At 44.1% G+C, this 13968-nt stretch overlaps 1 protein-coding gene across 1 annotated transcript in view; it reads right to left on the bottom strand.

Moving 5' to 3' along the window:
• The window catches only part of Cachd1 (cache domain containing 1), a 220652-nt gene that overhangs the window by 83830 nt on the left and 122854 nt on the right, over positions 1–13968 (bottom strand). The window lies entirely within an intron of this gene.

Genomic DNA, 13968 nt, shown 5'->3' with positions numbered 1-13968 from the left:
AGCATCTAGTTACCCAGCCTCACCCAGGATGGATGGTGGGATGCAGATTTTTGGACTCTGCCTTTGCAAAGATCTATTTATTGTTCTGAGGGTGTGGAATCTGAGTTTGACTGCTTCTGAGGAACAAGGAAGCCCTTCAATGTTGTAATACAGACTTTTAAAAAAAATGTATTATTTCAGTTTATTTTCCATCCCAAGGGTGCCCTCTCCATCATCTCTTCCCAGTTCCCTCTTTCCCCTTCTTCTCCTCCCCTCCCCAGAAGAAAGGAGGCCCCCTCCTCCCATATCAACCTTCCCCAGCACATCAAGTCACATCAGGACTAAGCACATCCTCATCCCCTGAGGCCAGGCAAGGCAGCGCTGCCAGAGGAAACGGATAGAACTGCTTTCTTTGTGAGCACAGGTGTTCCTAAGTATGTCTCAAAGACACTAAGGATGGAGTCTTTGGATTTGGTTTGAATCAAGAGAACGGAATAGAACCTAGGTATGCCTATAGCACATTGCTAGACTTTGCTATGCAAATATTGATGCCCCTTTATACCTACCCATGCCACAGTAGAGGAAGATGAAACAAATGGAGCTTAGAATATAAATATACATCGAGGGAAGAAAGTAAGGGCGACTTGTAATCTGGACCCAACTCTTTTGCTGAGACAGGACATACAAGATTCTGCTTCTAAATGAAGCAGAAGAAAAAGCTTGCTGAAAAGCATAATTCAGGACAGTGCCTGACACACCCCACCAGGGAAATTTTGGCTCAGATATAGTCTACATATGCCTGGACAGGATGCCCACAGCCAAGACCTCTGCTCTGAGCCCCACCCCTGGAGAGCTGGTATCGGAAGGTGAGGGTATATAGACTTCTGTGGTCTTTGTAAAATGAAAGCTGGCTTGTTAGAACCAGGGAGATCATGGAACTATTATTCGAGGTTTACTCCTTCATGGAAGGCATGTCTAAGAGCCTTAGTGAGAACAACTTCATAGTATTAAAATGGAAGTGATTTGCTACAAAAGCACTAATCTATGTACCTTTCTTGGCCATGAAACAGACAATATGGAATGTGTCATTATCATTACTGTCTCCCAGCCTTCTTTCCCACCTTGCACAACCTTTGCTTCTGGTCACACCAGCCTCTCATTATGTGCCTGTCTGTTGATGACCAGAGTACACTGTGCCTTCTCCTCAAGGCTGGCTCACTAACCCGTGCTCCTCCTCAAGCAGCTCATCTCAGGATGAGCCCTCTCTCCAACCTGACTGGGGTTGTTTTTAAGTCTGTGTCTTTCTCCTGAATTTTTTTGGGGGGTGGTGTTGGGAGAGGTTGCTTTTTTGTTTGCATTATTTTATAATCAGATTTAACATACTGTCATCATCAGGAAAGCCAAACATAAGGGGGCAAGGCAGATCTCTAGGACTGCAATCATCCCTGAAAGACCTCACTTTCTAACACAGTCACGGTGGTAATTAGGTTTCAAGAATATAAATTTCAGGGAAAAGGGAACATAAACACTGAAACAGTCTCATCAATAAAAATCCAAAGGTAAGATGAGCAATTTATCTTGTTTTCGCCTTCCCCTTGAGCCAAAGATTTGTTGGCTGGGCAGTGGTGGTGCAAACCTTCAATTCCAACACCTGGGAGGTAGAGGCAGGTGAATCTCTGAGTTCAAGGCTAGCTGGGGCTGCACAGAGAAACCCTGTCTCAAACTTTGCCCCCCCTCCTAAGTGAATACACAGTTATGGATGCCCTGTTAGGCAACCAGTTCCACGCAGCTCTTGAACTCTCTTTTCTCTGTGGTTTAGACTGCTGTGAGTTTCCTTCTAGTCTGTGCTGCAGCTCAGCCACTGGGCATGCACCCATCTACTTGCAGGTTCATGTAAAGCCTGCACATATGCCCATCCTGGCACCTATGCCACTGATGTGTCAGTCGGGTATGGAAGAGATGTCTAAAGAGGGCAGAAAGCAACAGAGGAGGAAGAGAACAGGGTCTGGGGCTAGGGGGTCAATTAGCGTCAGTAATTGCCAGAAGCAAAAATAAAAGGGGATTATTTCCCAGCCCTCTGCTCACACACACTCATGCCTGCTTTTGGCTGGACTCCAGACTCTGGACCCTCTGAACTCTCAACTCGGGAAGGAAACCTGCTTAGTCATCTTGGTATATTTGTATTACCTCCAGGCCTAGGAAGAATGATCCCCAGTCCAAAGGCAGGCACACAATTTAATGCACATGTGCCACCAAGAAAAGCAATTTATAAAAAGCAACATGGTAGTCACTTAGTTTTGGAGACCACAGAAACAAATTCATGGTTAAGACTCTACAAAAACATGTCAGTTACTCTTAGGACTTACCTAAGCCATTTTGCATTGAGGGATCTATCAGCTGTCAATCATCTGCACATAAACTCAGGTTTATAAGAGAGGTCAAGAACTAGAAAAACCATACATTTTCATAAGATGAGTAAGCCATCAGTTTAAAAGGTTTGATTCATCTCATTCTTTATATTTATGCTTTTTAAAAGTTAGCAATAGAAAAAGCCCACCTAACTCTCCTTTAGACCTTGAATCTTTAAAAAAAAAAAAAAAGATATTGGATTAAATCTCACTTCTCTACTTATTTTTAGAAGATAAAGCTAGTGCCTAGAATTAAGTTTCTAGAGAAATAACTCCATCACTCCTACCCCCTTAAGAAAGAAAGAAGAAGAAAAAAAAAAAACCTTCCTTTTGGATTTACTTTCATGAACAACTGATCGAAACTACGTCCCGAGGGAGAAAACAGGGCTGTGACTCCCACTTTGATCTCTTCCCCATGGAGAAATTCACTCCCTGCCTGCCTTGCAAGATGTTCATTTGATTGACGCTTGCTCTGATGTGCAAACTGCTTTGAACTTCAGACATTTAATTCCCATCAGGCTGCAGTCATTTTTATTCTCCTTCAACAGGATTTACAAGCAGGAGATCAGCAAATGTAGAAGATAAAATAAATTTGCAGAAGCTTTGAATCTTACATCAAAACAGTGTTCAAGTGACTTCCAATTGGATTCCATTCAGCCTCGATCCACAGTGTAAATCAACTTTTCAGTGGAGTCCTGATTTAGAAAGAAAAAGATATAAAGGGAAGACACACGTACACACCCCATTTGGGGTTGACTTCCTGAATCTGCTTCTTGGTCTTTGTTTAAATTCCTTAGGGAAGGTGATTTGCCAGGCAAATCATTCAGAATCCTGGGTTTTCCTGAACATTTCCAGGGAAGCTGGCCCAATTTATCACAGTGCACACAAAAACCAAACCCCTGGTGTGGTTTCCCAGGGCGGTGGTGAAATGTGGTATTGTTCATGGATACGTTTTTTTTAAGGCAATGATTTAAAAAGCAAATCCTTGGGGATTTCTCAGAAGAGCAGGGCTTAAAGTGTTCGGGAGTGCTTACACAAAGCCAGCGTGGTGGCAGCCTGTGGGGGGGGGGTGCGGCGCTCAGGGTATGTTTCCATTTGTTCGCTTCTTTTTAATCACCGCTAAACTGCAGAGACAAGTGTAAAAGTCTCTCTCCTCTCTTCTCTCACACACACTCTCTCCCTTCTTCTGAAAGCAAAGCTGGTATCAGTTCTGAAGGGAGTGGGGAGCAAACACTGAGAGACTCCCGATGGCTTTCAAGTAAGCCCCGGCTGGCTGCTGCACTGCTGTTTTAAGAGGCGCACACAGAAGAAACCAGTAGCTTTAGGAGCCTCCAGGGGAGATACAGACAGAGGAAGGTCTGTGCCTCACATATCCCCTGGCCCTAGTGACAGCACATAGTGCCTGGCTCACTGTCACCTGATACGGAGAAGAGGTAGCTCTTCGCCTCCAGTCAGCCAGGTTTTGGATTGTTCTTTCCTTCTTGGATGTGGCTGCTTTCCAAATATTTGAACAACACCAGTTGGAAAGAATTAAACAAGAGCTCCTTATCTTCCACTTAACTACCCATGAGAATAAGGTTAAACAAAGAAAGAGCTAAGATAAAAATCGAATATCTGCATTGACAAATATTTAAACTCTGAATGGTGGAAAAAAGGGGTAAGAAAAAAAGAATCACTTCAAAAAGGAACCATCACATTTATAAAGCCAACGATATTCAAACCTCTCAACTGAGCTCACTTATTCAAACACCTAAATTAATGGGCAAACGGAAAAGCTGTCAAATAACATGTAATCATGTCATAAGATAGGAGTTTTCCTTCCATCTCCGCAGAGATGGGAGCGATAAGTCACATTCTTTTTGTTCTTATCAGCAATAAAGATTAAATCGCTGGGGTTCAATAATGCCAGGCTAGAAGCAAGAGCTGCTTTCCAAGGTGAGGCATTCAGAGTACAAGGTGGCTGCCTAAGCATCAGACCACACCACATTCCTTCCCGGTCACTGCCTCACCACCACTCGTCACCAGCAGATAGCCCCATTGTGACCTTTAAGCCATAGGATGGGTGACATCTGGGGGAGTTAGGAGCCACACCCAACATTTATTTATCCCTATCTTCCTCACCAGCAGGCTGAGCCTGAGAAGGGTAGGCACAAGGGGAAAAAAACATAAGAGGCAGGAGACAGAGACCATGGTTCACCTCTGCCCACTGGCCACTTGACTTCCTGTAAGACCGCCGCACTTCATTGTTATTTACTTAAACATTCCTATCGTTTGGAAGCCACAGAGAGGGGGTGGTCCTTCTCTCTACCCCTTTATTCTTGGGGCATTGCCCAGAGTCAGACATGCGAGGAACAGGTCACTATCGCTGAGTGAAGAAATGCAGGAAGCCCAGAGGCTGACGTCCCAGGCTAAAACCAAAGGCTACAAATTGCATATTTTCTCTTTTAGTAAATGGCAGACAGCTGTGAGTTGTACCATGCAGACATCAAAGACAGCAACCAAGAACTTCAGCTAGCAGGTGACCTTGGAGAGGAACTAGCCCAGCTTTCAGCTCATGCGCACCAAGGAGAGAGGCCTGCCCAAAGCACCCTGTTTGGCAAAAGAAAACAGGCCATGCAAAGCACAAAGCACTAATGGCTGATGTGCCTGAGAATGGATATGTTGAGAATGGCTCCAAGTGAAGACAGAGGCGCACGCCATCACACTGGATTACAGCCAGAGTGGCTCGCAGATCCCAGCCTTTAAAAATCGCTTTGCAATTTCAGTACCATAAAGCATATAAAAGGCTTAAGGGTTGGCTTTCAGCTGTGACGACAGGGTCTCTTCTGTAGAGCTGGGACAGCTCTCTCCTTGCCCCATCCTCCTCAACCAGATTTTTAAAAAGAAAACCACAAAACCGATTCTACCTGAAAGGCGAGTGGTGAAACCCATCGAGGCATCCCTCATCCTTTGGTCAGTACATGTGACACAGGGAAATCCAGAAAGTGGGTTCTCATTCAGCCCCGAGAGTGCGTGCTTCCGGAGTGAAGGTGCTTCTTGTCAGTAATAGTCTCCCGGATGCAGCTATCTATCCTACGCCCCAAGACCCCCAACTCAGAAATGGCACACACTGATGCTGGCACAGGAATTTCATATTCAGCTAATTTATCATTTCAGGGGTGACTCTGTAGTCTTTGAATGAAATTATAAGGCGAAACATAAGTTATCGCCTCAATGGACAGGGATCCGTCCTCACTTCTAATTTCACTTTGGTCAAGTTATTTCGTCATTGTAAGAAAAAAATCATGATGGCATATGTTTATAACTGGAGCGCTTGGGAGATAGAGGCAGGAGGATCTCAGAGCCCTTTGGTGCTATGCAGTGAGAACCTCTCTCAAACAAGAGAAGAAAATACACAACAACAAGAGCCCCAAAAAATTTGGGATAAGGAAGCCACCTCTCTAAACCCACCTCTCCCAGCCCCATAACACTCTCCACACTATTTTCTTCTCTGCAGAATGGAGGGAGGAGTGGCCAAAAATGAGGCAGAAACAGTTCCTGCCACACTAGTCTGTTCCCAGGTACTGTTCCTGAATTACAAATGCATGCAACTCTATTTCTGTGGGTTTCATATTATAACTGAGTAGCTTTTTAGAAATGCAAATGTCCGGCAAGATCTTTGTGGAATTTTTAGCTCAGCTCAAGGCCTGGTGGTACCAATATCCGCAAAGGCCGGATCAGCAGTTAGCTGGCCTGCAGGTAGTGACTGCTAAAGGAACTGGAGATTCAGGGGCCAGATAAGGCAGGGAGAGGGACTTGAAAGCCAAGAATTTCTATCCAGTGCTTTGTGGACAAAACACATCTTCCTGGGGAAGAAAAAGGGCTTGAAAGAAAATTAAATACAGTTGTCAAAGGACCAAGCTTGTCTTTTTTTTTTTTTTTTGGCTTTGTGACACAGAGAGAATAAAAGCGTGGGAGTCATCATCATGAACACACATCCCGCTCTGCAGAAAGAAGTGCTGCGACTAGAAACTGAACAGATAGAGAGTGAAATGTGGCATGCCGTCATTTCCCTGCGTGCTCCCTAAAAACAGGGCTTGAAAGAAGAATGTGGGTCAGCTGTTATGTCTAGAAATACCATTTTATAGAGAGCTTAACACTAAAGCCAGACATTCCTGAAGTGACCTGAACACCATGCATGCATTAGAACACGCCACTGTCACCTATCAATACGAATGATTACGTGTGCCCGATTAAAAAAAAAAAAAAAAAAAAAAAAAAAGGATCTTAAAAATAAAGTGACAAAGTTCCTGAACCACTGTGCAGACAATAGAATGAGATAAAAGTGTTTGTGGGCTCAGCATAGTGATGGAGTTAACCCAAACAGCTTTTCCACTGACTGATAAGCATGCAAGTTACCATCCAAATTAGCAATTCACAGCCTATTCATTTTCCTTGCAAATCTTTTACTTTTATTTTTCCTCTTCACAGACCTCCATCCTCTAAGATAGATTAGAAGTATCTTTTAAAATTCTCCTTGGGGCAGGAGAGATGGATCCGTGGTCAAAGAGTACTGGATGGTCTTGCCGAGGACACAGGCTTGGTTCCCAGTGCCCACATGTCAGATTGCCCCTGGAACTCCAGTTGTGGGGACCTGGCACTGGCTTCTGGCCTCCACAGGCATCAGACATACATGTAGCGCATGTGTACACACATAGGCAAAACACACGTAGACATGACATGGAAATAAATCTGATCCCTCATTATTCATTTCTTTAAAGCCAAGCAAAACAGGAACTATTGCTGGGGGCAGGAGCTCATAGTGCACAGGTCCAAGAACAGCTTTGTGGGGCAACGTCTCGCCCTCCATCTCACGTGGGTTCTGAGAACCAAACTGAGGTTATCAGGCGTGTCAGCCTGACGGCATTCATCTTCCTGTGATAAGCAAATCGGCTCACGTGATGGCCATCTTGTCTTTTCACCATAGTTATTCTTTGTTTATGAACTAGCTATCTTGAGCAAATCATGACCAACCACTATATTTCGGCCTTTCTTGTTTGAAAACTTAGTGCTTACAGAAAGTACCCTCCCTGTCTAGGCGAGGGAACTCACTGTCAAAGTCTACAGCTTAATAAAAAAATAATGTTAAGGGGTAGGTTATGTATTCTTTCTTGAAGGGAACCATGGCTGGTTGGATATGTCAATGTGGCCAAAAATAATGTCAAACGACACTCTGGATCTTCCTTTGAAGGATTCAGAGAAAAGCAGATTGGGCCCTTTTACCATATACTTCTTAGGTGAATATTTACTGAAGGCCCTTATTGAACACAAGGTCGAGTTTGAGAGAGTCTTTGAACTTGTAAATTAAGAAGATAAGAGGGCACGCAAAGTGCAAACACACCTCGCTAGCACACTGACACCTCCCCGCTAGAATCACATCTAGCCAGCTCTGATTCTCCCTTTGACCAAAACTCACGATCATAGGCACCAGCAGCCCAGCACAGGCCACTAGTTCCTTGCTCATATAGAAGAAATCAGACCTGACCTTCCAGTTGCTAACACGGTGGACAAAGTAAAATCCTCTTAATTTCAGGCCCCATTCTTTCGTGCCTTGTCTCAAAAATCTTGATCTCCCTGGCTTCCATAAGCTGGTGTGTCTGCTGTGTGCCATGCAGAGTGTAACCCAGCACTGACCTTGACTTCATTCCTGGAGCCCAGAGCCCACTGGCTCGGAATCACGGGCACTTCAGCTTCTCTGTGATAGAGTAGGGACTTCCCTCAACTGCTTCTTCCGCTGTTTGCACCAAATACAAGTCCTTGTCTGTGCTGCTGGTCGTGTGTGGTCGGTCACAGGTACTCTTTATTTCCTTCCTTGCCTCCAGAGTTCCTCTGTCTCTCGTGATGTCTAAATCCTTTTTCTGCTCTAATACCCACACAAAGGATTTCATTATTTTTATCTGATTTTTCTTCCAAACGAGTGAACGGGTGCTTTTGCCTCTGCAATTATTATTTACCTAAGTAATGTTTCAAAAAATAAAGTGAATGTAGAATCCAGAATTTACTAATTTGAACAATACAAAAAGCCTCCTGTTATGCCCAATGGCATAACAGTTAAAGAACAAGCTGTTGCCTATAACCCCTACATTTCAAGGGAGAGGGTAGCAGAGTCAAGAGGATGCTGGGAGTGGGCTGGCCACACAGCCGATCAGGCAAGAGAAACGGCAAGCTTTCGATTCAGCAAGATTTGTGTCAAAACACAAGGCCTCGGAGAGAGTGACGGAGGAAAAGGTTCTTCCGTGACCTCCACACGTGTGTGCACTGACACACACACCAAGCTCTCATGGATGAATAGATCAGGCACCAAATAAATACCTTTGGAGAAGTTAAAGGGAAAGGAAAATGACCTAGATGATTAGAAGGGTCTTTGGAGTACAGATGAAATGCCTCGTTTTCCAGAAAGCGAGGACCATTCTACTTCGCCAGCCATTCTCACTGCCTCGTTACTGTGACTCAACCTGTCACAGCTGAGACAGAAAGCCGCCAGTGCTGCTTAAGCCATTTCTTCTATGGTGAAGGTGAGCAGGTTGAGGAAGGGCAGGGACACAGCCCAGCTGTAGAGCTTCACATGCCTAGAGGACCGGGGTTCAATCCCAGTATTACAAACAAACAAGCAAACAAAGTGAAGACTTTTTTCTAATAATGAGAGAATTCCAAATAAAAAACAAACAGCCTCCCCACTGTGTCTTTCCCCCCACCACCCGAGAGTTGAAACCAAATCTATTAAGAACAGATATCATGTGTTCTAAATCTACATAAATTCCTAAGGAGCCTGTTCTAGAAATCCGAGCATTTATGAGTCAACATGCTAATCATTAAAATGGCCTCTCCATAACTTGCTCCCGGCTTATATGACATTGGTGACACTTGGATCCAAACCCAATAATAGAGAAACTGACTCAGTATCCGAGTCATGCCACTTTGTGTGGAAGACAGACTTCCTGAATGCTGAGGCTCTGTTCCAGGAAGCCATAAACTTTCTACAAAGAAAGTGTGTCTGAGAACACATTAGGAAGGTATACAAGTACAAATGGGTACTCATTATCAAAACCTGCAGCTTAATAAAAAAAAATTAATGTTAAGGGTAAGTTATGTGTTCTTTCTTTAAGGGAACCATGGCTGGTTGGATGTCTCAATGTGGCCAGGCCATGGCACCCAAAAATAATGTCAAATGATACTCTGCATCTTCCTTTGAAGGACAAACTGCTAGAGCACAGATTTAGAGAAAAGCAGATTGATTCCCATACGTAAGGCCTCATGGGTCCATCAATTGGATGAATATTTTCTAAGAACACTGACCTCTCTAGGAAAAAGAGGTCTTCTACTATACCACCTATGGAATTCAACTGTAACTCCTGTTCGGGTCTCCAGCCTGCCAGCCAATCCAGCAGGCCTTGAATTTGTACCTCCATTATCACATCTGTCAGTTCCTTAACACACATTCTCTCTCTCTCTCTCTCTCTCTCTCTCTCTCTCACACACACACACATACACCCTGTGGGTTCCAGTGGTCTGCAGGACCCTGGCACAGGAGTTGGCTGGTATTGAGAATTATAACTGAGACCCACGGCTCTTGCCATAGAACTCGGGCTAATTGCTTAGACTACAGCACAATGCCTCAATAAAGGTTGCCTCCCGGCATGGTGAAATTCTCACGGATAACTCCTGAGAATGTACTAAACTGGGTTTAGGAATGGGATGGGATCCATTGCCTTCTCCCGTGACTGCATGTTCGGCAGACGCCCCCAACTCAGTGCTTCCAAAAGTTTCTTCACTTTTGAGGATCAGTGAAGCTGTTAAAGTCATCCCTGATGAGCAGGAGAGAATTACCTATTCAGCTGAAGCCACTCAGCTCTAGGGGGCGAGGTAAAATGCCCTGGAAAGAAACTGCGGATTACTCACAAGAAGCATGGCTTTGCTTAGGATGTCAATTCCTATTGTGATTAGCCAATTAGCTAACATGAGATGAGTGAGTCCCAGCAGCACCGACTCCCCTCGTGCAGACACAGAGAAGCATAAAAGCCTAGGCTTATCTTACTGTTTACGCTCCAGCTTGTATTTTTCCTTCTTGTGAAATAAAGACACCAAAAGGTAACAAATAAAAATAAGAATGACAAAAGGCAATAATATTTACAAAAGGAATTGGGAACAGAAGAAATCTGCTCTGAGATATGGAGGATAAGATTATTGACTCAGTTATATAAAAAGCCCAGGGGCAGCAGGGCTTGTCCACAGATGGGTGGTTCTTGACACACTCACTGGAAAGCCAGGGACAAGAGTCTTAGTGATGTGCATTTGAAGGCTGGATTCTTGAATGCCTGAGAGAGTATGAAGGGCAAGCTGAAGCTGGCAGAGCCGGGAATGCACATAGCCAAGAAACGTTCCTAAGTCAACTCTGCGGTGTGGTATAGCTGTCCTTAAAAAAGCCAGAGTTAAAAACATAAATGTCAAGGTGGGTCAACCAGGATAAAAGCCAAGGGAATGGGTGAGAACAAGTGGCAAGGCTGATGGGCAGGCAGTCTCTGAGGGGAGAATGGCTCTCTGTGAAAGGAGCTGGCTGCCAAGTGGATGTGGAAACTTCCTATGGCCCGGTGCTCTGATTCTTTAAGGAAGAAAACAAAAACAAAAGAAAAAAAAAAAAAAAAAAAACCTTGCAAAAACAACCTTTGAATTGTTAAAATGCATTCATCTTCCAAAACTCTAACTTTGGAAATGAATTGACAAACATACAAAAAGGGGAAAAAAATCATTTTAAATATCTGTAGGGGCCAAAAAGGGCAGCTAAAGGTCAGATGTGACCCACGAGTATGATGCCATGTCTGCAGCCAATGGGATGCAAGCAGAGCTGTTGAATGTCGTGAGCTGGTGGCCCTGCTTCTCAAGTCTGTTGTTTTTAGCATGTGTAAGGGCATAGGTTAGACACCCAGGACTAATAAACAAGCAACGACAAACCCAGAAACAAAAGATGCCCTGCACCTGCTACTCAAAGCAGACGCTGAAAATGAGCTTGCCTTGGGTTAAGCCTCAACCTGTTTGTTTTTCCACAGTATCGAGTGTTAAGGCTTCGGATCAACCCTTCAGTAAACACAGACGGAGGGCCTGAGCTAGCAAGGCCCCTTGCAAAACCAGTAACTCCCCAGGCTCCCGAGTGAGAACATTAAAAGCTGACTAACCTGAGAAGGAAAGTATCAAACTCATCTGAAAGTCAATTTTCCGCCACTTTGTGGCTTTCTTCCCACGTGGTCACAAGGTCACCTTCAGGTGTCCTGTGCAAGGGGACTCTCCCTGGCCTTGCTTCCCTGGGGTCTCACGCTTCTCCACAGGATCCAGACTGGCCGTGAACACACAACCCTCCTGATTCAGCTCTCTTACAACTGAGTCGGTAAGCACGCACCTCTGTGCTCCTTTTAAGATTATTAATCGTTCGTTACTAAACTCAGGTTTCATGACAAATCATTTTTTTTTTTTTTTTTAAATTCAGTGGTCTAACCAGTCTGCCACTAAATTCCTTAGGGCTCCTTTCCAGAACTGGCCGTTCTACGTTTTTTTTTAAAATTCGTTCTATTAAGTCTTAAGGGAAAACAGACAGACAGACAAACAAACAAACAAACAAACACAGATTATAAGTCAGTAGAAGTGAAAAACCTGGCCTGAAACAAGAAGTAAAGATTGTTTAAAATTACTTATGGACACACTATCCCAATTGTAAGTCATCTCAGGAATGGACAGACTCCAGACCAAAAACAGAGAAATTTCTATCTGGGGTCTGATTGCTTGCATTTATTACAAAAAGGTACTGACGCACTTGTATATGGCCAGATACAGAAGCAAACATGGAGAGTTTGCACGCTTCTAGAACTATGTAACTCATAGTCTAGAACAGCGGTTCTCAACTTTCCTAATGCTGCGACCCTTTAATACCGTTCCTCATGTTTTGGTGGCTCCCAACCATGAAATTATTTTCATTGCTGCTTCATAACTGTAGTTTTGCTGCTGTATGAATCGTAATGTAAATATCTGTGTTTTTCCCATGGTTCTTAGGCGACCCTCAAAGGAGTCACAGCACAAAGGTTGAGATCTCCCCATCTGGAAGGACACTGGTAATAATGTGGAGGAACTCTCTCTTTTTGCCTCTTTGCCTCTGTGCTGGGGACTGAATTCAGAGCATTGCTCATGCTAGGCTTCAGTTTCTGAAGCCCACTCATTAAGTCTGCTTTCCCAAATTTTAATCGTTACCATGCTCATCCTCTTCAAAATCTTGGTCATATTTGCTAAATATTTTCACGTAAAGTAATTTAATTTTTATTTGCTGTACTTACTTTAAACTGTTACGTTGCAACAATAAGGAAACAAACCTAGTGTCCTGACACAGAAGATGACGCTGAAATAAATACAGAAGAATCCATAAAAACGCCCATTTAAGGCCAAGCATGGTAGCATGGGTCTGTGATCTCAGCACATGGAATGGGAGGATCAGGAATTCAAAGCCAGGCCTGGCTGCACTGCAGATTCAGGCCAGAGGGAGACACACGAGGGACCGTGCCTCACCTACCCCTTCTGAAAGTTTGTCTAAGTATGAGCTAAATAAAAGCTCTCCCCAGCTGCAGCCCTGGGGGGGGATAAGCACCCTCATTATTCTCATCTCACTGGCTAAGAATTTATATGACTTCCCAAGATCAACCTGTCAGTTACAAAGTTGACTTAAACCCAAAATGTTAGCCATGCCTTTAGCTGCCTGGCAGGACAGGACGCTCCTCCCTTCTGCTCTTAGCCCCATTCTGAGTGGCCTGAGATCCAAAATGGAGACAGACACTGGTGAAATGGAACGTAGGAAGAGAGTGATGTGAATGCCACAGATGGGATGCTACAACAGCCAGCCATAAAGGACTGGAACAAAAGAAGGATTCCTACCCTGATTCCCCAACAACTTTCTACCACTTCCATCTTGAATCTTTGTTTAAAAACAGGAACGCTTGCAATTTTGAAAAAGTACTTGTGCCTTGCCAAAGGCTAGGATATCATCGACCCAAAAAATCCCTACGTACATTTTTCTGGAAAGAACCTGAATTCTAAGCCAAGTGAACTGAGTGTAAGAGAAAGATGGTCCTTGCTTGGTCCTGCCTGCTGCAGATAACTGTTGTCAATATCAGCTTAATGCTTTACCCTTGGTCTCCGCTTTGAACTCTGTACATCTTTTGACTATTCAGCTTTATCCCCAAGAACTGCCTGGTTTGACAGAATGGCATGTCTTGGCTCCAGTCACCTACTCTGAATTAGGGTAGCGTGTACCTTCACTGTTGGTGCAGAAGGCCATCTGGGAGGGAGCATTCATTTGTACTAAGCCACCGACTATGTGAATCTCTTGGAGGACAGTGAAGGGCTTTTGAATTTTTAACTAAACTACACAAGAAGCTCTTGGAGGAGAAACTGTGTTCTCTGTTTTATTACATTAACTGTTTATTACGTTAAGAACGTTGGCTTTGTCACAGAGACGCCCAGTATCTCAGACCGGAAGCCTCATCATCACATTGAAAATGAGAATCAC

This window comes from Psammomys obesus, unplaced genomic scaffold (assembly GCF_907164565.1).
Source record: "Psammomys obesus unplaced genomic scaffold, mPsaObe1.curated_primary_1811, whole genome shotgun sequence".
NCBI classification, from domain to species: domain Eukaryota; kingdom Metazoa; phylum Chordata; class Mammalia; order Rodentia; family Muridae; genus Psammomys; species Psammomys obesus.
This window is presented reverse-complemented; position numbering and strand designations above follow the sequence as displayed.